Source organism: Eschrichtius robustus, chromosome 3 (assembly GCF_028021215.1).
Source record: "Eschrichtius robustus isolate mEscRob2 chromosome 3, mEscRob2.pri, whole genome shotgun sequence".
NCBI classification, from domain to species: Eukaryota; Metazoa; Chordata; class Mammalia; order Artiodactyla; family Eschrichtiidae; genus Eschrichtius; species Eschrichtius robustus.
Genome location: NC_090826.1, coordinates 39,511,435 through 39,534,811, shown reverse-complemented (window position 1 = coordinate 39,534,811; position 23,377 = coordinate 39,511,435). Strand labels below are relative to the sequence as shown.

The 23,377-nt window shown below is 51.1% G+C and overlaps 1 long non-coding RNA gene across 1 annotated transcript in view; it reads right to left on the bottom strand.

The window, feature by feature from the left end:
• The window catches only part of LOC137761053 (uncharacterized), a 135,538-nt gene that overhangs the window by 10,264 nt on the left and 101,897 nt on the right, over positions 1–23,377 (bottom strand). The gene's annotated exons all lie outside the window — the stretch shown is intronic.

The window sequence follows — 23,377 nt, the reverse complement described above, 5'->3', positions numbered from 1 at the left end:
GCCAGTCCTCACTCATACCAGGGGGTCCCTCCCAAAACCTGCTCTGAGCATGTCACCCCTGGATCAAATGCCATTCCTGGCTTCCCTTCTGTTGCTGGGAAAACCCAACTCCCTCTCCTGGATTCCATGCCTGACCCAGCCTCCTGCTTCTGCCTCAGGTGAGGCAGTCACCGCCCGCATTTCTCACACACACACACACACACACACACACACACATACACACTTTCAAAAGCAGATTTATCATGAGGTTGGTGATCTAAGTCTCAGGATCCCGCACTCGCACCGTCCTCTAAGGTGCTCTTTTCTGGGGACACGGGAGGGAGGCAGCGGCCCCAGCCACACACAAGAAGCCCTGGCCTCAGTGTCTCCACCTCAACACTGAGGATAACCCACCACGTGCGGCCTGCCTGCCTTACAGAGCTGGTGTGAGGGTGTAGTGATGGCCTTTTGGAAACTGTAAAGTGCTGTGCATGTGGAGGCATCACTTATTATGAGCAGCTGCTAGTAAGAACTTGTCCCATAGACAGTCTCTCCCACGGGCCCTGGGCCAGAGCAAGGACCCCGAAAGAGCCCAGGCTCTGCCGTTCCCTTGCTGAGTGACCTCAGGCGGGCTCGTCCTCCTTTACACTCAGGGTCTCAGTTTCCTAACCACTAGAGTAGCAGGATGGGCCTGGATGAGCTGTACTCTTCCTCCCATTTCTCACCGTTGAGGGGTCCAGGGATCCATGTTGCAGGTAAGCGAGCCATAGGAGCTCAGAGAATCCACTCACAAATTCACACCTCGCTTCCCGCGCGAGGCCACTGAACTATTCAGCCGCAGACAGCAACTGTCCACCCCACGCCCCCTCCATGTGCAGGCTGGGGGCCAGGCACTGAAGCTGTAGCAAATGAACACGGTGGACACCATCCCTGCCCATGACAGCTTACAGTCTATCAGGCAAGAAGAGAAACTGAAGAAGTAAATTACCAGTGCACAGAGTATCATGAAAAAGCGCAGAAAGCGACTGGAGATTGTAACAGGCACATCTCTCCTTGTTGGGGGGTCAGGGGAGCCCCCCCAGCCTCCCCGTGGCCCTGGAAAAATTATGCTCAAGGAGACCTGAAAGTGAATAGATGACTTAGGTAGGGGGAGAAGTAGGAGGGAAAAAATCCAGAAACCGCAGAGAAGGGCTGCGTGGCTGGAGATGGTGAGGATGAAGGAGTGATGGAGGGGATGCAACTAGACTCCTAGCTCTGGAGGTGGGAAGCTGAGGGAGAGCCCATGTGCTGGGCTCTGTTTCTCCATGAATAGGAGGTCAGGGCGTCTGCTGGGACTGTTCAGGTTGGAACAGTGCGCTAGGACTGCAGCCTGCCTATGGGCCACTGAACCATGTAGAGTGCTCCATTAAACTCTTTGCTTTCTACTCTCTCCCAGGCCCTGTACTGGGCACTGGAGCTCATGTGGGAAGTTCTCTAAAGACTCTTCTCTGCTTGTTTGTTTTCTTTTGTGGGAGCAAGATTGGAGGTCTGGCCCCTTCAGGAACGCAAGGCAGTAAAACGGTCCACCATGTGCAGTTGTACAGGTTGTTCACTGTCCAAGACACCCTGCCAAGGGGCTGAGCGGAGGGTGGAATTCAGCTCTTGTTCTGCTCCCCAAGCTATGTGCTCTGCCATGAGGCTGTGTCTTCTGCGGGGGAAAAAGAGGGCTCCTCTTTCTAATTTGCACAGAGATACCATCCACTCTCCATCAGCTGAACTATGAGCACCCTGGGCTGCGCCTGGGGCACTTTTTCTAATTCTCACAAGGTGTGTGGGCACCACCGGCTTTGGGAGTGAGTCAAGAAAGCTGAGATGTGCCTCCTTTTCAAAGATTCTAAGGAATGAGAAGGTTGGGCATCAAGGCAGCTCAGCATCTCCCCCAGGAGAGAGGTGTAAGCACAGGCTGGAGGTTTTTCATAGAAAGCAAGCTAGTTGGTACCCAGGATGAAGGTCAAAGAAATATGAGCCTGAGAAATCCTCCAGTTTAGAGTCCTTACTGTTAAAACTAGGAGGGACCACTAGGCCATCTTATTCCAGCCCCCCATTTTTCATGTGAGACATCAGAGGACAAGAGGAGTCGTGTGGTTTCCCTGGAGTCACACAGCAGTATTCAAGACAGTGCTAGGCCTCCCAACTCCCAGAACTGAGTTTCTCCACCACACCCCTGCCTGGCCCATCCCAGGGAATCCTCATTTGAGCCCCTCAGGGCAGGGGTCAGGCCCATCTCTTCCAGGGTCCCCAGTACAGGCACACACACTCATTAACACATAGGCATGCACACACGCACACGCACGCATGATTTTGGTGGCCTGGTGGTTGCCTCCAGCATAGGACAAGGGCCAGGCTCCCTGTTCACCAGACTGTAAATCTTGGTGCCACTGAGTGGGCTCCAGAACCTTCTACACCACCCCCTGAGGAATTTAAACTTGATTTTGTTCTTATCTAAATATGTGCCTGTGCCTTATCTCACAGGAAACAAATTAGCACCCGTCCCAGGAGGCTGAGGGGCCCAGGGGACATGCTGAGCTTCCCAAGGCAACACTTCCAAAACATGGGGGTCCCAAGGGAGGGAAAGGATGAGACAGCCTCAGGCTTCTCACAGGCCGCCAGCTCCCACCACCACCTCCTCCTTTCCCCAAACTGGACCCACACCGGTTCTCAGCGGAAGTATGATTAATTGGGAAGGGATGCGTCAACTTAATGGGAGACCTGCAAGTTTGCAGATGGGCTTCTTTCTTGCTCTTGCTGTCACTGGTGTTTTTAAGCCATGATTTTTCTCCATCTCAGCCATTTTTCTCCATTCTCTTTATTTCTTTATCCCTACATTTCAGCATGTCTGGGAGGCTGGAAGAAAGAGGCCACCGCTAGTCAGGGTCACCTAACCCACAGCAGGTGAGACGCTGCCGACATATTGGCATGTAAGGAGGAACACCAAAATAGTGCATATGTGACTTATTCTTTTTTAACCTTTTTGTTGTAAAATAACAGGAAACTACACAAAGACAGACAGTTCAGTGAATCATTATAAGGTGAACACACCTGTAAGATTAGCAAGATCAAGAAATAGAACGGTGCCAGCGGCCCCAGGAGACCCTCTGGGTGTCTCATCCCAATCACAATTCTCTCTCTTCCCCAAAACTAACCACAATCCTGACTTTTATAATTATCACTTTCTTGTTTTTCCTTATAATTTTATCACTCAAATGTACATCCCTAGACACTGTCATTTAGTTGTGCCCATTTTCTATATTTGGCATATCCCTTGGGTCTCTCCTAATCCCCAGCTTTCCACCTCCATCTCTTACTTTTCCTGACAATTTATCTGCTGAGGAACCCTGGCTCTTTGACCTACAGAGGGTCCACACTCTGGAGTCTGCTGATTGAATACTCATGGTGCCATTCACCATGTGTATTTGTCCTTTGCCTTTCCTTCAAATCTGTGACTGGATCCAGAGAGTAGATCAGGCTCCGGCTCCAACCTCTTTAGCAAGATGACAGGTGGGCTGTGCTGTTTCACCAGAAGCATATAAAGTCTGGCTGTGTCTCTTTCTGGGATTGTTAGCACCCACTGATGCTCAGTGCCGAGATCCATTCATTTGTTGGATATTACAAAATGGTGGGTGAAACCAGACTCTGTCCTTTTATTGTAAATTCATTAGTTGGAACACTATTATTATGATCTATTAATAATTCCCGTCATTCAAGGTCATGGGTTTGGGTCCTTGAGGGGTGGGTGTCTCAGGGTTGGGGGAGGGGCAATGGTGTGACATGTTTAATCTTGAAATCCCTTTAGTAGCTTAGGATGCGAGTCCTGGAAGTACCACAAAGGTGAAGTCCACTCCAACTACCCAACTAGAACAGGAATCCCCTGTGCAGCCTCCCTAATAGTTGGCTGTTCAGCCCCTGCTTGCATACCTCATGGATCAGGAAGCTCACTACTTCCCAAGTCAAACCATGCCGTTCTTGCCAAAATCTGGCTCTAAGAGGGACCATCCTCATGCTGTAGAACTGCCTCCATGCGCCCTCCCACAGGGGTCCCGCAGGGCAGGTCTGCTCCCTCTACCAGGGAATGGTCCTTCAAAGACTCCTCCTCCAAGAAGTCTTCCCAGCTGCTCCTCTCCCTCTTCCTCCTCTTCTGGCTGTAATTTCACATAAGATCCAAAGCTTTGGTGCTGTGATTGATGTTTGCTCAAAATTCCAAAGCAGGCTTATCTACAAGTTTCAAAAGGCTGATGCTCATTTGGAGGCAATCGGGCCCAAGTGTCAAACACTAATGCTTCATCTCCCAGTCCGGTCTCACCACAACCTTACTGTTGACCACAGCAAAAAGAAGCTCATGGGCCAGTCTTTCATTGTTTAACCCCCTCCACATCCACACCAAGAAGCCACATTTCACAGACACTCAGATATGAGACAGCAGAGATGGACAAGGCAGCCAAACGACCTCTTCTCCTGGCGCTTGACACAACCAGACAACCATGAATCAAAAATAAAATCATCCCGGGCTTCCCTGGTGGCGCGGCGGTTGAGAATCTGCCTGCCAATGCAGGGGACACGGGTTCGAGCCCTGGTCTGGGAGGATCCCACATGCCGCAGAGCAACTGGGCCCGTGAGCCACAATTACTGAGCCTGCGCGTCTGGAGCCTGTGCTCCGCAACAAGAGAGGCTGCGATAGTGAGAGGCCCGCGCACCGCGATGAAGAGTGGCCCCCGCCTGCCACAACTAGAGAAAGCCCTCGCACAGAAACGAAGACCCAACACAGCCATAAATAAATAAATAAAAATTAATTAAAGAAAAAACACAATGCAAAAATATATACACATATGTGTGTATATATATTAAAAAAATAAAAAAATAAAAAATAAAAAAAAATCATCCCAACACACACACAAAAGGGGTCAAATTGTAAACGAAAGTTGCTTTTGAAAGGGAGGTCTTGAAGCCATCATCTTCCCTTATCCTCTTGGGGCCCCCAGTGTCCCCCTCAGTTAGTGATATCACCTTCCACCCAGACTCTCCAACGCATAACCTGAGTCATCCCCAAACCTTCCCTTGCTCTTAGCCCCACATTCAGTTACTCACCAAATCCAGCCACTAGGTACGAGGAATGTCTCTGCAAATACCGTCTAGTCTACACTTTTCCACTTGCTTTGCACCAGCTCTCCCACCAACATAGAATGCACTGTCGATCACCCATCAATATCTCTGTTAACACAAGCCTCCCCAGCCTTCAAAGCTCGGTCCACAGCCACCACCCAAGCACCTATCCTGGATCCTGACCCCCTTCAAAAGCAACCCTCTCTCCAACAGACTCTCAGGACTGGATTTATGGAATAAATGAGCGGATTCACTAATTCTGGAAACATTTCTTACGCCCCCTTATGTGCCAGACACAATCCTAGGCACTGAGGATCTAATAATAAAAGCAACGGACAAAATCCCAGTTTATTATAGTCAGCAGAGTCAGACAACGAGAAAAACAAATAAGTAAATTAGATATAGCATATTAAGAAGGTGCTATGGAGAAAAATAAAACAGGGAAAGGGCTTCTCCTGTGTCGGGGGAGAGAATGAGGGACCTCTCTAGCAATGTGACCTCAGAGAAAAAGACTTGAAAGAGGGAAGGAAGTGGACCTCTGCAGGTATCTGGGCAAATGAATGAAAGAGGAAATGAATGAGTGAACAAATGAACAAATAATTCACTGAACACAGTGATTAATGAATGAGGGACTCACTGAATGAGTCAATGAACGAGTGGACAAGAAGGTGGGGATTGCGTCTAGTTTATCTGTTATAACGAAGTGAAGCGAAGTGAAGTGAAGTGGTCAAACTACACAGGCTGGAAAGAAACCACCAGCTATTTCTGTGACTTCTTAGAGTCCATTTAGGAGCTTGAAAATGTGTCTAATGAACTTGTGGAGTGGTTTCAAGGGCCTCCCTTCTTTTTAGAGGTCTCCAAGGGTTCTGCAGGCTACACTCAATGCGCTCACAGCCACGGGGGCTTGGCTAGGCTGACAGCGTGGGACGAGGGAGTACCTCCTTGGAGGAGAGCACAGGGCAAGGCTGCAGAGCTGGGTCCAGCTCCGGCTCTGGCTGGTCTCAGTGTCTATCTGAAAAATACTCCCAGCTCGCTCCTCCTCAGAATGGGGATGTAGGCCCCACGTGCCCTACCCGGGCAGCCATGCCGTAAGGTACACCAAGGACCAGGAAAGGGACGGTGCTGCGGGGCTCGTTTCTTCCATCCCAAGGCGAGGTGTGACGACGCACATCGGTGGGGCTCCCGATCGACGGCAGGAGGATTATTACTTAAGCTGGGCAGGGTCTAGAGTGACTATGAAGGATTCTGCCTCTGCACATCCCTGCCTGGTCAGAATTTTGTCAGTAAGGACATAAAGCGCAGGCTGGAGACACTGAGGGAAGCCCAGAGTTGCAGAGAGATGAGCGGGGATGTGGGATGGCAGAATCAAAGGCACAGAGCAAGGACTAGGGTGTGGTGTGTCACGGGCTCAGCACCAGCCATAGGAGGGCAGAGCAGGGCAGCACAGGACAGGGAGAGCATCCCCACCCCCAGGGAGGACAGTCATCTGGAGACAGGATAGCACAGGGCTTACAACTGGGGGCTTTGAAGTCGGACAAGCACAGATTCATATCCAAGCTTTGTGGCTTTGAGTGAGCTACTTAACCTCTCCGAGCTTCAGCTTTCTCTAAAACGGGTACAGTGATGACTAACAGAAGATCAAATGAGACAACATTTATGAAGCACTGAGCATAATACTGGCGCACAGCAAACATTCAGTAGATGATACTCATCATCATTAATATATTCTAATATATTATTGATAATACTAGCATATTGTTTGTTAATAAATAACAAGGTATACTATATTACAATGTTAATAATTATCTGAGTCAGCAATGTGTCGGGGCTGACTAAAATGAGCTAATGTGAGCCCAGACTAAACAGAGGTCAAGGGTGCAAAAGAAGGAGGGACTGGACTGGCTTTCCTTTGAGCTGGTTGGTTAGATCCCAGTTGATGGACTGTGTCCAGTCCTGGCCTGCCCCTTGGCAGAACAGAGATAACTGGGATGGATGCAGAGGAAGCAGCTGGGATGTGAGGGGCTGGAAACCCATCCCGTGGGGAGTGGGTGCTGCTCAGACAGCAGGAGAGGAAGCTGCAGCCATCCTCATCACCCCACAATCTCTAGGGCTGGCCCAGAGCAGATGAGACTGAAGCACCAGGTGGGGTCCCAGAGGGCAGATCTGGGGCTGGGGACAGAGAGGGAGCTACAAGGAGGCAAGCTTCAGCTCTGTGTGAGGAAGAACTTTCCTTCAGGTCAATGAGACCACTTCCCAGGGACCAGCTCTGTAGGGAGAGCGCTCCCCAACACCACAGCTATGTCAAAAGATGCTGAGACAAGCCCTGCCTTACCAAGAGGGGGCTCTCCCCAGGAGAGAGGTTGGTCTCCATCAACACTTAGCCTGACCTGACAGTCTCTGACTCGTGACACATCTGCCCTTGTTGGAATCTTGGGAGTATAGACATTACTCATCCATCCAACCATTCATGAATTCATCCATTTATTCATTCCTATATGTCTGTGGTCAGTGCCAAGGATATAGCAAGCATCAGCTCTGCCTTCCTGGGGTTTACATTCCAGAGCAGCGGCTCTCACACTCGTATATGAATTATTCAAGACGGGACAATTTGAATAGCCACCTGCAAAAGAATGTACTTGGATCCTTACTTCACATAATATACAAAAATTAACTCAAATTGGATGAAAGGCCTAAATGTAAAAGCCAAAACTGTAAAACTCTTAGAAGAAAGCATAAGGTAAATCCTCATGACCTTGGATTTGTCAGTGGTTTCTCAGATATGAAACCAAAAGCACAAGCAACAAAAGAAAAAATAAAAGACGTCATCAAAATATAAAACTTTTGTGCTTCAAAGGACACCAACAAAAGTGAAAAGACAACCCACAGAATGGGAGAAAATATTTGAAAATCATATAATTGCTAAGGCACTTGTATCTAGAACACATAAAGAACACTTGAGGGAATCCCCTGGCAGTCCAGTGGTTAGGACTCTGTGCTTTCAGCCATGGCCCACCCGGGTTCAATCCCTGGTCAAGGAACTTAGATCCCACAAGCCACATGGAGCAGCCAAAAAACAAACAAACACTTGAAACTCAAAAATAAATAACTCATTTTAAAAGGGATGAAGGATCTGAAAAGACATTTCTCCTAATAACATATACAAATGGCCAACAAGCACTTAAAAAGACATTCAACATCATTAGTCAACAGGGAAATGCAAATCAAAACCATAATGAGATACCACTTCATACCCAATACCATGCCCACAATCAAAAAGTCAGATACTAACAAGTGTTAACAAGGATGTGGAAAAATCAGAACCCTCGTATACTGCAGGTAGGAATACAAAATAGTGCAGCCACTATGGAAAGCGGTCTGGCACTTCTTCAAAAATTTAAACATAGGGTTATCATTTGACCCAACAAATCCACTCCTAGGTATAGATCCAAGAAAAATGAAAACATATGTCCACACAAAAACTTGTACATGAATGTTCATAGCAGTATTACATCAAATATACATCAACAGATGAATAGATAAACAAAATGTGGTATATCTTTCCAGTGGAATATTATTTGGCCATAAAAAGTAATGAAGTACTGATACATGCTACAACATAGATGAACCTTGAAAACTTTATGCGAAGTGAAAGAAGGCAGATACAAAGGACCACATATTATATGACTCCATGCATATGAAATGTCCAGAATAAGCAATCGATAGAGGCAGAAATTAGATTCACGGTTGTTTAGGACTGTGGAAATGGGTGAGGTGTTCTGAAATAGATTGTGGTGATGGTTACATCACTCTGTGAATATACTAAAAAGAACTGAATGGTATCCCGTAAGTGAGTGGATTATTTGATACATGAATTATATCTCAATAAAGCTGTTACCAAAAAGGAATCACCCAAGGTATATTCTGCCAGAGCTACAGGCCCATAGGTTTGGATTTAAAGCTGCCTGGGGTGGGGTCTGAGCATCAGTGGTTTTAAAGCCCCCCAGGTGGTTCCAATATATAGCCAAGGTTGAGCACCACTGGTCCGGGGGAACTAATACCTCCCATTTCCTGAAAGTCCACAAGCTGCCTTAACTTCTCTAGCTCATGCCGTCTTTACAACCCTATCCCACAGATGTGACAGGTGCAACAGTCTTTTATCCATAACTCTGAAATCCAAGAAGCTCTGAAAAAGGAGAACTTTTCCATAAATTGGCAGAAATTCATTTGGCGTCAAAAAACCCGAGCTGAACCTACATGAAGCTATTTATGGTCTTTATTAATCCTACTTAATGTGAATATCCATACATTTCACTGCAGAAATCATCACCTGTTTGCTTACAGGCTGCTCTCCTTACCCTTCTGGGGGTGTTTAATAAAGCATAATATACACAATAGCACCTGTTTGCTTACAGGCTGCTCTCCTTACCCTGCTGGGGGTGTTTAATAAAGCATAATGTACACAATAGCACTTTCTAAAACTCTGAAACATTCCAAACTCCAAACCAGATCTGGACCCAAGCATGTCAGATAAGGGATGGTGGACCTATATGTGTTCCCATTTTACAGAGAGAGGAAACTGAGTCTGAAAAAGGCAAAACAACCTGCGTGAAGTCCCGGAGAGAGGACTCCTACCTGAATCCTTCCTTGTAGCCAGGAAGCCCCTCGGTCTCTTGCCTGAATCCTTCCCTGCTCTCCTTCTTGGCCCACGGACACGTGGGGACTCCTGTTTGCCCAGACATGTGGGCGTCTGCTGCTCCAGGCCCAACTCCAGCCAGCTCCTGGCAGGGCCTCGCCCACCACACGAGGGGCCTGCCCCGCCCGAGCAGGAGCTGGAGCCGGAGTCTGCTTTGTAATTTGCTCTGCCAGCCCGCCCTCCCAGCTGCAAACGGAAAATCCGAGAAGGTGGTCTGCTTTTCTGGCAGATGTCAGCCCCAGCAGGCCAGGGACAGTGTAGCTGCTAGGTTGGAAACACATTTTAGTGGAATTAGCAGAAAGGAAAAATGTTAATTCTTCAACACTGAGACCCTGCCAGCAAGAAAGAAACAGAGAAGACAACAGATTGAGGGCTGCTCCTTCCACGCTTCTTCACCCACCAGTGGCATTTGTTAATGTAATTAATGACAATAAGAGAAGCTACTACGTAGTGAGGCCCTGCTCTGGGCCCGGGGCCAGACTCACTACTTGTCAGACATTGACACGCCCCAGGGTGTGAAGCATTATTGTCCCATTTTTCAGAACCAAAACCAAGGCTCCAAGAGATGGTGTGAATTGCCTGAGGTCACACAGCAAGGACACAGCTAAGCAGGACTGGACCCAGCTCCTCCTGATTCTGAAGATCAGCTCTTTTCCCCCACCCCACACACAGAGGGTCTTTTTAGCCAAAAGTCTGTAAAGAAGCTGAACCACTTCTTTCCTCAAGTCAGAGTTATTCAGGGCAAGCAGTAGGGCAGCTTCAATTCAGTTTCCTGCCTTCCCTCCCCTTTTGTATTGGGACTGCCCCCCAGGCCATGTACTCCTCTGCAGCTTTTCTCTCAAGAAGCTTCAGAGATGGGTTAATTAGCCCATTTCACAGATGAGAAGACTGAGGCCTGCAGAGCGAAAGTAGTTGCACCAGGCCACAACCCAGGTCTTCCTCCTCTCTGTGTGATCCTCTGTGTGGCTCTTAGCTGGATGCCAGTTTTCTGCAACTCCACAGTGGAGAAAAGCCTACTCTGGGAGAACCAAGATCCCTTTCCTTTTGTGGACAGAGGGACAGCCTAAGACCATAGGAGTCACAGGAGGGCACTGCTGTACATGGATTCACTTATCACTCATTTGTTCAAAAACCCTGGACACACCCTTCTCTGAGCTCCAGCTAGACACTAGCTCCAGCTAGACGCTAGAGACACAGCAGAGGATCAAACAGTCCCTGACTCCTGGGAGCTCAGAATCTAGGTGAACAACCTGCAAATCCACCGTTCCACACCCAGTCCAGTGCAAGTTGCAGTGGGTTCTCTAAGACCCAGAGGAAACACAGAAGGAGCCCCCCAGGCTGCCAGCAGGAGTCAGGGAAGGCTTCACAGAGAAGGAAGCATTTGAGCTGAGAGTTGAGGGATGAGTTGATTCTGGTCAGGTGGGCAAGCTGGAGAAAGGCTGCCCAGACCCAGGACACAGCATGTGCCACAGCCCAGAGGTGGGAGAGGTGATGGGGACCCCTAGGCAGATTGTGGTGTCCAGAGCATAGAGTGAAACCCTGGGCCCAAGACAGAACCAAAGTCTGGGGACCATCTCCTCACTCAGTTGGCCATAGAGAGTCATGGCCACAAGGACCTTCCAGGAGGGGCAGGTTTTGAGGGGGTGACTGTTAATTCTAAGGCACCAACATCCTAAGTAAATGGCCCCACCCAGGAGAAGACCCAACCCTGAGCCCTGAAGTCTGGGCAGCCTCTGTGGCTTTGGACCAGCCAGTGACGACTTCTCTTGGTCATTAATCGCAGCATGCGCTAATGTTTGATAAATTGCCCAACAGTTGCATTAGCTAATTAACTCCCCGAACAAAACCAGAGAGTTCATCTGTTTTTATAAGACGCCCAAGAGCATCCTGGGAACAGGCACGGTGGTCGTGAATAAAAGAGAAACATTCATTTATGGTAATTGGTTTCAGCTCCTCACTTGGCTGCTTGTCCTGACCTAAATGTATCCAGTTGTTCCCTCTGCCTTGCTCTGGTTTGGGGGTCACTCCTAATGGTTTAATTCAACAAAAAATGTCTGCCATTTCCTGTACCCTCTGTCTTTTTTCACCCTCCTCCCAAACGGTTTTCTTGCAAGCAGCCTCTCTGCAAGTCCCTCCCGGAGCTGTTTCCTTCTCAGGGAACAAAGTCAAGATTGTTGACAGAGAAAAAAGGTCTTAACTCCAGGCCAAGAAAAGAAGGTGGGGGAGGGGATAAATGAAGGTCATAATCATTTGTTTGTCTTCCACCCGGACTTCACAAAGCAGGTTTTGTCCAAGGCCGGTGGTCAGGGACTCTGACACAGAACATGGCCCTGGTGACCAGGGGCAATTTATGGGAGGGAATGAACACAAGTCCTCATTCATGGAGCCGCCTCGGAGGAAGTGACTGAGGAGGCACATTCGCGCGGGCAGCCGGGCCCTCCCAGGTCCCTCCTGCGGGTCTGAGGCTGTGGAGGGATAGGGAGAGGCTGGCGGGGTGCTCTGAGTTTTGGCCAAACTTCAAAACCCAAGTGCGGCCCTGCCTTCCTCTGGACGGGTTTTTTTCACCCCAGTCCTGGGCACAGATTATCTCCCCACAGGGCAGTGCCCAGAGACCGTATGGGAGTGGCAGTCCCTCCAACCAGCTGGGCTCTCCATCCCTCAGGTGGATGCCGGGAGTCTCTGCTAGCCTTTGGGACCCAAGGATGAGAGCAGCAGGAGGGTGGGGGCGGGCTGGGGCCGGGGAGAGGATCTGGAATACATTGCGCCATCAGCAGGAACAGCTTGTAAACTTTGTTGGGATGCATCTGGTAGAAAGGCGTTGTATAAATATTAGATCATTATCGGCGTATTGTGTTTCCCACTTGGGCGGAGGAGGGGCTGGCGGGCCCCAGATGCCTTTCGTCAAGAAGACAAGGATGGCTTCAAGGAGTCCTCGGAAGGTTGCCGCCTGCCCTCGGGCGGTCCTCAGGTTCAGAGCTCAGATCCTGGGGAGGGCGGAGTGACCGCCAGCCTAGCCCGCCCAGGCTCTTCCCAGGAAGGACACTGAGCATCGGGCTGGAAGGGAACAGGACTGACCGGGTGGGTGGAACAGAGAAGGCCAGTTGGTCCAGGCCAGCAAGGGACACTTTGTCTCGCTGTGTGACCCTGTGCTTCTCTGTGGGTCCCTGTCTCCATCTGAATGGCCATGAGGGGAGCCGATTTTATGACATTTGTGAATACCTACTCGAGGCCACCTTGTGCTAGGCACAGGGGACACAGAGGTAGATACAGCACCATGGTGGGGAGCTCAGCAACCTCAGGGCCCTTCCAGGCTGGAATGCAGGGATGGGGCATCCTTGACTGTAGAGCTCATTCCCGCTTACCTAAGAGCACTGAGCGGCATCGCTTCCCGGTGCCTGTACCCCCTGGGACCTGAGGGAGTATGTGCCAGCCCACTGCAAGCAGCAGTCTGTGGGGAGCAGGGCCTGAACGGTGCCACCCGCAACATCAAATCACTGTCACACCATCTTCAGCAGCATCAGCATCAATCAGAACCTGCCCCTCCTGGAAGGTCCTTGTGGCCATGACTCTCTGTGGCCAACTGAGTGAGGAGATGGTCCCCAGACTCTGGTTCTGTCTTGGGCCCAGGGTTTCCACTCTATGCTCTGGACACCACAATCTGCCTAGGGGTCCCCATCACCTCTCCCACCTCTGGGCTGTGGCACATGCTGTGTCCTGGGTCTGGGCAGCCTTTCTCCAGCTTGCCCACCTGACCAGAATCAACTCATCCCTCAACTCTCAGCTCAAATGCTTCCTTCTCTGTGAAGCCTTCCCTGACTCCTGCTGGCAGCTGGGGGGCTCCTTCTGTGTTTCCTCTGGGTCTTAGATGAGCCACTGCAACTTGCACTGGACTGGGTGTGGAATGGTGGGTTTGCAGGTTGTTCACCTAGATTCTGAGCTCCCAGGAGTCAGGGACTGTTTGATCCTCTGCTGTATTTCTAGTGCCCAGCTGGAGCTCAGAGAAGGGTGTGTCCAGGGTTTCTGAACAAATGAATGAATGAGTGAATGAATGAACGAATGTCATCATCATCGTCATCGTCACGATGGCTACCCTTTGTTTTGCACATCCTCAATGTTAAACCAAACACTTTATTCTCAGAGCGATCTATGAGGCTGACTCTGTCAGTGCCCATTTCACAGCTGAGAAAACAAGGGCAAGGTCATATAGCTAGTAAGGCGTTCCAACCCAAGTCTCCAACACAGTCACAAGAAGCTTTTCTGTCAGCAGGCATCACAAAGTGCAAGGGACCCTGGGAGCCAGCTCTGCTCGTGGCTCAAGGAGGACTTCTAGAAGAGGCCCTTTTGAGCTAAGTAAGACCTGCAGGATGAGTGGGAATTCGACAAGGAGGCCTGCTGCAGGCATTGTTCCCTCCCCTCTCCAAGAAGCCTTGCTGACTCCCCAGCCCCTTCCACTTCCCATCTCTGAGGGCTGGAGAACTTCCAGCCAGCTGTCCTGTGCCGCTTCCCACAGCCTGGGCCTTAGAGTCTGGCCCCCTCCCCATGTGATCACGTGCAATCCCCTCAGCAACTCTGTAAGGTGACGTTATAATGCACTGACAGGAAACTAAAGCACAAAAGGGGCGTGGTTTGCCCCAAGCCTCACAGCCAGTAAGTGGCAAGACTCAAACTCGGCTTCATAATGGTGATATCAGACCCGTTCGGAGCTTGAGTATGCTCCAAGGACAGCACTGGACACCGAGGAACAAGATTCAAGAGGTGGCTCTGCTGTGCTGTCTCATCTGTGGCCTCGAGCAGGTCTCCTCTCCCAAGACCCCAGCCTGCCCTCTCTAGAGGAGGAGAGTCACTGAAGGGGAATCGGACTTTGTGGTGTCTGAGGTGCCTGTGAATTGACATCATCTTGTCCCTGCTCAGCCCTGCAAAACTGGAGTGCCAAACATTAGCGTCTCCATTTGGCAGGTGGGGAAACTGAGGCCCTGGGGGATAACATGACCAGAGCACTAGAACATGCCCAGAAGAGGAAGCCCAGGTGTGGCAAGGACTTGGACCCTGAGCCCTGAGGGGGCAGTGAGGGTGCCGAGTTTAGTGTGGAGCAGTGCAGAGGGATCGGGGATAGAGTGTCTGCCTCAGATCTGGACAAGGCACTCCTGTGGCAGAGGGAGCAGGTGGAGTGTAGCCTCTGTGGACAGATGGCCAGAGTCTGAGGGTCAGGTGAAGTTCAGTAGCATCTAGTCTAAGTCATAGATGATTTCCCTGCCAGGTGTTGTCTGGCTCTGTCTTGCATACCTCCAGTGACAGAAAGCTCACTACCTCTCAATACAGCTCATTTGATGGTTGGACTGTTCTGATTTTAGTTCATTCATAGGAAGCATTTTCTATGAAGAAGCAACAAGGAACATCTATGTGAAAAGGCTGGGAGCCACAGGAAGGCATTGGAAGCTGTGAACCTCATCATAGAGAGCTTAGGCTTGTCTGACACCCAGCGACTATCATGAACTCAGCACTCCCAGGGTCCCCTCCCTTTTGGCAGTAACAGCAGACACGTATGCAGCACTTGACAGTTCACATTTGTCCAAATGCATCCTTCTAACCAGCTTGCCAGATGGCCAGGCAGGAATTATCAGGCAGCCAAGGCGGAGGAGCAGTAGGGGTCCAGAGAAGGTGAGGGCCTGCTCTGCCCAGGTTGCTCAGCCAGCGAGAGGCCACGCCAGGACCAGACTCCGATCTCCCCTGCCCCGGTGCTGCTGCCACAGTGCTGAAAAGCCACCCATGTAGGGTGCCTGCTACAAAGAACATTCTGGACCACTTCCAAATTTGGAATGGGGCACCCCTGAGCCCCTTGGAATTCCAGGCTATGCTATTTTTAGGCCGATCAGCTGTTCCACCCCTGCTCCCCTACCTTAGGCCCCCCAAGCAGATTTCCCAAGCAATCAAATCCATGTGTCGCCAGTTCCGGGCCTGGCACTTTGCGAGGTGAGCACTGGATACTCTGATGCCACCAAAGGGTGCAGGCCCCGCCCAGACTGGAACAGTTCTGCTTTTCCTGCTGGGCCAGACCCAGAATTGCTTGCCTCGCTCTCTCGTGGGGCCAGACTCTAGATACCCCAAAGCCCTTCCACGCCTCCAAGGAACCACCAGAAACTAGCCTACTGGACAGAGAAGCTGCCTGAGAACCACAGAGAGGTGCGGACACGTGCTGATGTCGTGGCCCAGGTTCTCCCAGGCCCCACAAAGCCCATCTAATTGCTTCCCGCCTGAGCTGAGCTGGGAAGGACCGGGGGAGGCTTCTGCTCCTCCTGCTTCCCCAGGTAGTGGCCGGGCGCCGAGAGAGTAGCACAGTCCCACACAGACCCGGAATCAAATCCCTGCTCAGCCGCTTGCAGCTGTGAGACCTCGAGCCAGGGCCTGCACCCCACCGAGTCCATCCCCTCATCTCTATATTGTAGATACTAGTAGGACCTCGTCCACATCGTGGTGGTGAGGTTTCAACGACAACACGCATGTAAAAGGCTCCACACAGGATGCAGAAAGGAGCTGGCATCCTGGACATTTTTAGCTATTATTACTTCTTAATGACATAAAGAGAGGGGCAGAGGTCTTGTTGAATTATCACAAAAAGGGGAGGGAGGAGGCAAGTTTGTTCCTGGAGTTTTGCAGGTGGAGGAGCATCGACATGATCACTGTCGCCCTCAGCACTGTCCCTTGTCTTGTCCTTGTCTGAAGCCCCCCTCCCTGGCAGTGCAGTCCTTAGGGACTCGGGCTGTGCCCACTCCTGCAGCCCCAGCTGCCCGGACCACTAACTACTCCCTGGACCTCAGCTCCCCGGTTCAACGAGGGCAGGAACCTCGGCCCCCACCTACCCACAACCCCACAGGATCAGGTAGACAGCGGGCACTCCAGAACTGCAGAACACTGGACTTCTGGAAGGGCACAGAGAAGGTGAAAGATCGCGGGCTTTGTAATACTACAGAGCTGGTTTCAATCTCAGCCCTACCATTTCCTAGCTACGTGACTTCCAGCATGTCCCTTAATCTCTCTGGGACTCTGTCTCCTTATCTGTAAAATAGGTGTGAGAATAGCACCTACGAGGATAGTTGTGCAGGTTAAAGAAAGCAGACATGAGGCCCTTCATAAACATGAAGATCTGCGTCCCAGGCAGTCAACTCAATGGCTTTTAGGACCGTAGCAACCCCACAAGCAAATGGAAACCTGAAGAGGAAAGGGCTCCTCCAAGGTCACACAGAGAATGTCAGACTAAGACCCAAGAATAAGTGGAGCCTTTCCACACGCAATGAGCAGAATCTACAACAAATGCAAAAAAAGAAAAATACCGGAGGGACTTCCCTGGTGGCGCAGTGGTTAAGAATCCACCTGCCAATGCAGGGGACACGGGTTCGAGCCCTGGTCCAGGAAGATCCCACATGCCTCGGAGCAACTAAGCCCGTGCACCACAACTACTGAGCCTGCGTTCTAGAGCCCATGAACCACAACTACCCACGCGCCATAACTACTGAAGCCCTCGCGCCTAAAGCCCGTGCTCCTCAACAAGAGAAGCCCCTGCAATGAGAAGCCCATGCACCGCAATGAAGAGTAGCCCCACTCGCTGCAACTAGAGAAAGCCCGAGGGCAGGCTTTTTATACATTTGTAAGTAAATTTATAAAAAGGAAAAAAATATTTATAAGAAAAATACTGGAGGCTTCTCCATGGTCCAAAAAGGCTATGAGGCCAATCGGGAAGGAAGGCTTTCTGGGCAGGCTGTACACACAGAGTCCCCGGGACAGCATCTGCACAGCCAGGGCCCACTGCCCATGGCCCGCGCACATGCAGTGCCAACGTGTCAGGACTTAACCACAACCCCCGCTGTGAGAACCAGCCACCTCCCTCTACCAGACACCCCTAATTCTTCCAATGTGGCTGAGAGCTAATGAGACTCTTAGGGAGGGAGCGGGGAGGAGCGGGAGGAGTGAGACCACCTCTGCTGACAGCCCGCCCATCAAGGACACTCTCCTTGCGGGGACCTGGCCCCTGGGCACAGAGAGGCTGTGCGGCCAGCTCACAGCTCCCAGTGACATGATGCAGGCACTGGGGGGATGCCTGACCCCTGTCACTCAGAGGGGCGCTGGGGACCGCCACAGCGGGCCAGAACCAGGAAAGAATGGGCCAGCCCAACCAGCCAGCAGAGGTCTGGTGACTCTGGAGTAGGCCTGAGCAGGAAAATAACAAACTCCCCACCGTCCAATCCCCACCCAACCCCAATGTCTGGCCAGCGCAGCCGATGGACCTTGGTACAGCAGGGCTAGCTGGGCTGGCTGGGCAGGTTGGGGGAGGAAAAGATGGACAGGGAGGTGAGTGATTCAGAGCTGACGGCCCAGGTGGCAGGTCTCCATGGGCAGCTCCCCAGTGAGTGAGACCATGTGGATCACTAACTGGCCTGAGAAGATCAGACTTCTGTCTCAAGGCTGCCCCTCCATCCTCCTCTCCCCCAATCCCCCTCCTTCATCCCCTCCCCCTCCCCCATCCCACCCACCACCCCATGCCTGCTGTGTAATCCTGGGTTGGATGCAATCTCTCTGGATCTCTGAAGAGGGAGCGAGAATAAGATTAAGATCCCAAAGGGAAGAAGGTATCAGAGGCAAATATTTGCCATGCAGGCTCTTTACTCTGGTTCAAACTGTCCCAGAAAGCTGAGGATGAATTATGATTTGAGTTGGGCTCAACAGCTGTGAACTCAGAGAGCAATCACTGATGCTGAGGGCTGGATAATGCTGAGGACACTCAGATGGATCAGCTGTAGTCATCACTTTTCAGGACCTCCCTGTCTAGTTAAGGACTCGTGACAAAAGGGACCGACATTGTCCAGGAAGAAATAGGGATGGGCAGTCAGTTTCCACAAGGGAACGGACCTGTAGGAGACGGCAGTTGAGCCAGGCCATAAATAGTATGGTCTTTCTCTTGTGCATGGCACGTAGCAGGGACACAAAGGATGAATGGATGGGTGGATGGGTGGGAGGGATGGTGAATGGGGGAGTGGATGGAGGAAGGATGGGTGGATAGAAAGAAGGAAGGATGATGGATAGATGGATGGATGGATGGATGTTGGATAGTCAGGTGAGTGAGCAGATGTGAGAACAAAGTATTGCTTCGTTCAATTTATTCTTACTACAAGCCTCCCAAGTATAAGGATGGAAGTGACAGCCCCTTGCTCCAGGTTATTAATATAAACACCTGAGGCTGAGAGAGGGAAAGCGACTTGTTTAAGGTGACATAGTAAATTAGTGGCAAATCCAAGACCAGAATTCAAGGCTCCTGACTCCTATCCAGTACTCTTTCCACTCCATCATGCCCACTTATTCTCTTCTCCTATTCCCCTCTTCCTCCACATAAATATTTGTGTAAAGAAGAAAGAAAAGGAAGAGAGAGGAGGGAGGGAGAGTGAGAGGGAGGCAGGGAACCATCATGATTTTGTGGTAAAGGTCCTGAGTTCTGGCTCCTGATCTTGAGCAAGTCATTTCATTTGTCTTGGCCTTTTTCTCGGGTAAAATGGGCTGTGAAAATCGCCTTAGGTCACAGGCAGGAAAAGTGTTGTGAAAGCAGGAAAAGCCCCTACAAATGGGAGGGGAGGGAAGGGAGTCGCTTTTTTCACGGCTCTTCACGGACTGAGCAGTGCCCCCTGGCTTCCAAACAGAAGTGAGTCCAAGGGCCAGGTCAGAAGAACAATCCCATTGACTCCCAGACCCCCACATCAGCGTGGAAGCTGGGAGGTTGGGGGTAGGGGGATGGGGTGTCAGATGAATAAGAATAAACACCCTGGGCTCTGAGCTCTGAGGCAGCGAGGAGAGCAGGCAGAGCTGAGCAGACACCACCAGCTCTCAGCTGCCCAGGCCAGCAAGTGGGGCAGAGCGGGAAGAGTCCACAGCAGCAAGAAAGCTTCCACCCCGCCAACTCCCCCATTTCTAGGTGACTTCTACACTCATTCACTCATTCATTCATTCATTTCCTGAGGGAAAGAAAGGGAGTGTCCAGGTACTGAGCAGGTGTCATGGGCAGACCTAGCACGAGATTTTGACAAAGGTTCTCCCATCCGTTGCTCACCACGTAGCAGTGCCAGGAAATGGCAATGATGGGTATCCCCGTTGCTAAGGAGATGCTCTGGACTTCGAGTCCAGAATCTCAGCTTCAAGTTGCCCTTTTGGACACTGCCCAGTCCTTTACTCTCTCTCTGGGCCTCAATTCCTTCGCCTGCGAAGTAAGGAGAATGTTTCTTCTGCCTGCGATGGGCAGTTACCAGCATGAGGCGGTGCGAGCCCAGCTACCGCCCCCCAGACGAGGCCCCATTGCCCAGGCAGGGCAGGAGGTGCCTGGGTGGGCCCCACACAGAGAGGCCTTCCCTGCCCCGGGGTGAGTGGAGTCGGAGCAAGAGTTCCCCGGCCTGTGAGGGTCCGGAGGGCATGGCCTGTTCACTGGAGCATGGAGGGATGAAGGCACCCATTCTACTTTGTGCTGCTGAGTACAGTGATGCTTGCCCCAGAGTTTAAGTGGACCCCACCCTCCGCTCCTATTGCTCTTCCTCTCCTCATAATGACAAGGTGGTTTGAGTGTGGACGCTGGAGCCAAGTGCCTGGGGTAGAATCCAGGCTTTGCCCCTTCTTAGCTGCGTGACCCCAAGCAAGTTGCCTTATCTCTCTGTGCCTCAATCTCTTAATGTGTAAAACGGGGGTAATGACAGGGCCTGCCTCATAGAGCCGTCACAAGGGTTCAATGACCTTACACGTGCAAAGGGCCTGGAGCAGTACCCCGCACAGAGGATGCACCACGTAAGTATTTGCTATTAATAAAAACATCACTGAGCCTCCGCCTTGATATGAAGTCCTCCAGGAAGCTTTCCTGACCCAAAGGCTGCTTATACTCCTCCTCTTAGCCCCCACAGGCTACTGTGCTTCCCCCTAGCAAGGCTTTTATTCTCCTATAGTTAGGCTTATTCTTGGGCCCATTTTACAGAAAAGGAAACTGAGACCCGTAGAGGTTAAGTGGTTTGTCGCCCTGCCCTGATCTTCCATCCTTGGCTCAGACACCTCCAATAACAGGAAACTCCTTCCCACCCAGCCTGGGGAGGCGGTACCACCTGAGATGAGTTTTGCAGGATAAGAGTTAACCAGGAGAAAGTTGGGAGTGGGAAAGTAGGCACTGCAGGCGGAGATTCCGCGTGATGAAGCCATGGAGGTGAGAAACACCCTTGTGTGGGGGGGAACGTCTAGCAGTTGCTAGTGCTGGAGCACAAAGTGGGGCAGGGGGCTAGCCGGGGACTGGGATGCAGGGGTGGGCTCCACCACATCACAGGGGCCTTGAATCCCAGGCTCAGATGTGATGCTACAGCAACGGAGAAGCCATTAGACCATTTTCAGCAGACATGGAAATGGCCAGATTTCTATTTGGGGCCCTCAGTGAGCTATAAACACCGTGCAAAGCTAGCTATTGTGGCTAATAATGGTTTATCACCCTGCGCCACAATTGCCATTTTCACGTCTATTTCCTGCTAGATCAAGAAGCCACCGAGGGCAGGACCTGTGTGTCTTGTTCACCCCTGTATCTCTGTGCTTGGCACAGAGCAGACACTCGGAAGATGCTGTCGAATTAATTAATTAAAATGAAGCACATGATACCAACTACTGTGAACTGTTTTGCGGAAGAAAAACTTTAGGGTTAGGCAGCCTTCAATCCAAACCCCGATGCCAGCTCTTACTGCAGAATGGCCTTGGCAAGCTGAGTTACATCTCTCAGTCTCCTCCTCAAAGTAAGTTCAATCATTCCTTCCTCACACTGTAGAGCACGGTGGTTAAAAGCAAGGGCTTTAGAGATTGCATTCTCAGGCTTGAACCCTTGGCTCTACCACTTACTAGCTGTGTGGTCTTGGGTTTTTATTTCCCTCTCTGTGTTTCAATTTCCATCACTTTAAAAGAGTGATGGTGTGACCTGTATCACGGGGTTAGTGTGGGCATTCTATAAAATCACGGGTGTCATCAATAAAAATTTTTTTAGAAAGATTCCTTCCTCCCCAGTTATGGTGCAGTTCCAAACACAATGCCCAGCACACACAAAGACCCTCAATAAATAACAGCTAAAAGAAAAACATGAAGATCCTTGGGCACAAAGCACCAGAACTACTGCCTGGTACAGACGTCAGCGAGCAGGAGGGAGATTGTCAAGGGGCAGAATTTTAAATCTGAGGATCTGGACTTGAATCCTGGCCCTGCTCTTTCCCAGCTGTGCAACCTTAGGGAAGTAAATTAACCTCTCTGCTTTCCTCATCTGTTCAATCTAAGTATTAACAATAATACCAGTCTCAAGGACTTGTTGCATGCACTAAAGGAGATAACGGTTGTGAAAGTGGGTGATGATTATTATTATCATGACAGCTCATAAAACCCGGGTGGAGCTTCCTGTTATAAACTAGTTCTCCCTTACTCCACCCGCAGACCAGGGGCTGGCTCAGTGCTTTGTTCTGGGCATAGCTGGAGGGGCCAACTGGGCTGGGGCAGAGGCCAGGGCGGGCTCCCCGCTCCCACCATCTGCACCGCGGGGTCGGCCCATCTGTCCAGCAGTGGGCACACATGTGGCCTCATCTGAGGGTGTAGGGTCGTTGGGGTCAAGCAGGAGAAAATTGGGGGCAGATGAGGGGAAGGTTCCAGCTTATTTTTAGAAAAGGGGGAAAGAGGGGAAGACAGGAAGGCCCTTGTTCCTCGGCATTTCCACCATGTGGATGGCAGGCGGGAGCGCAGGCAGGCAGGGTTGGAGACAAAGATGCGTCTGCTCCTGGGGCTGCTGCCACGGTCGTTGCAGAACCTCAGAGGACTGTCAGCACGGCGTTCTCACTCACAGCCCTGCCCATGGGAACCCTTCAGGACCCTGAAGGAGACCGCACCATCCAGAGGGGCTGAGCCCGCAGGGCCCATTTGCGCTTTAGGAAGGATCCTCCAACTGCAGTGTCAAGAATAGCTTGTGGGGTGGAATCTGGTGCCAGGGAGGCCAGTGGGCACTCCCAGCACAGGGCCTGGCACACAGTAGACCCACGAAAGGTACAAGTCCTCTCCTCCTGGCCCTACCTAAGGTTCTGAGGTCCTGGCACCTCTCCAGGTTAACCTGCCTTGTGTCCCAAGAGGCAGCACAGTGGAGTGAATAAGACGGTGACTCTGGAGCCAGATCACTGGAATGTGAATCCTGGCTCTTCCACTTTCTGGCTGTGTGACTTAGGGCCAGTTGCTTAATCTCTCTGTGCCTCAGTTTTTTTGTCAGTAAGATGGATATAGCCGTAGCTCATACTGCATAGGTTTGTTGTGAAAATAAAGCAATATGTGTTAAACACTTAGAGCAGTCAGCTTGTACTCGGCGTCCACTGCTGTTATCGTCAGCCTACAGTAGGGCATGCACAGCTGGGGTGGCCTGGTCCAGGAAGGAGTGAGCTGAGCGTGCACGGGGCTCTCCAGCAGGACCCCTCAGTGGGGGAGAGGCAACCAGACTGTGGTGGGCTTGGTGTCAGAGAACAGGCTGGGCCGGGCCAGGGGAGGCGGCAGGCC